The 505-nt window shown below is 43.0% G+C and overlaps 1 non-coding gene across 1 annotated transcript; it reads left to right on the top strand.

The window, feature by feature from the left end:
• Positions 1 to 223: 223 nt before the first annotated feature.
• On the top strand, positions 224 to 305 carry trnas-aga. The gene has a single exon. It is a non-coding gene; the product is annotated as a tRNA-Ser (tRNA).
• The last annotated feature ends 200 nt before the right edge of the window (positions 306 to 505 follow it).

Below are 505 nucleotides of genomic sequence, written 5' to 3'. Positions count from 1 at the left end.
GGATGTTGAGATGTTGGTACCTGGATGTACAGCAGCTTTATCTTTCACTCCCTCTTGTGGTGGTTGGCATAATTACATGCCCAACCTCAGCTGAAGAAACTAAAACATAATTCAGATAAATGTCAATCTTAAACAGAAACAGAAACGTTGGAACATTCAGCAGGTCCAGCAGCATCGGTGAGAAGGAGAAATCTCATCTAAGGATCCTGGACCTTAAACATCGGTAGTCGTGGCCGAGTGGTTAAGGCGATGGACTAGAAATCCATTGGGGTCTCCCCGCGCAGGTTCGAATCCTGCCGACTACGGGCTGTTTTTACCAAATCTCGTTGCACGTATGTGCAATGACAATAAAATATATTATTATTAACATTGACTGAGTCTCCAACGACAGATGCTGCCTGATCTACTGATTGTTTTAGCGTTTTCTACTTAGTCTGACACATGATTAAGTATGTGCTCAGGGATCTCTTCAAAGGATCAATATGTGAGACTTCAAGTCACACTG

The sequence above is a fragment of the Amblyraja radiata genome, chromosome 26 (assembly GCF_010909765.2).
Source record: "Amblyraja radiata isolate CabotCenter1 chromosome 26, sAmbRad1.1.pri, whole genome shotgun sequence".
Taxonomy (NCBI): domain Eukaryota; kingdom Metazoa; phylum Chordata; class Chondrichthyes; order Rajiformes; family Rajidae; genus Amblyraja; species Amblyraja radiata.
The sequence above is the reverse complement of the archived record's forward strand: the minus strand, read 5'-3'. Positions and strand labels throughout refer to the sequence as shown.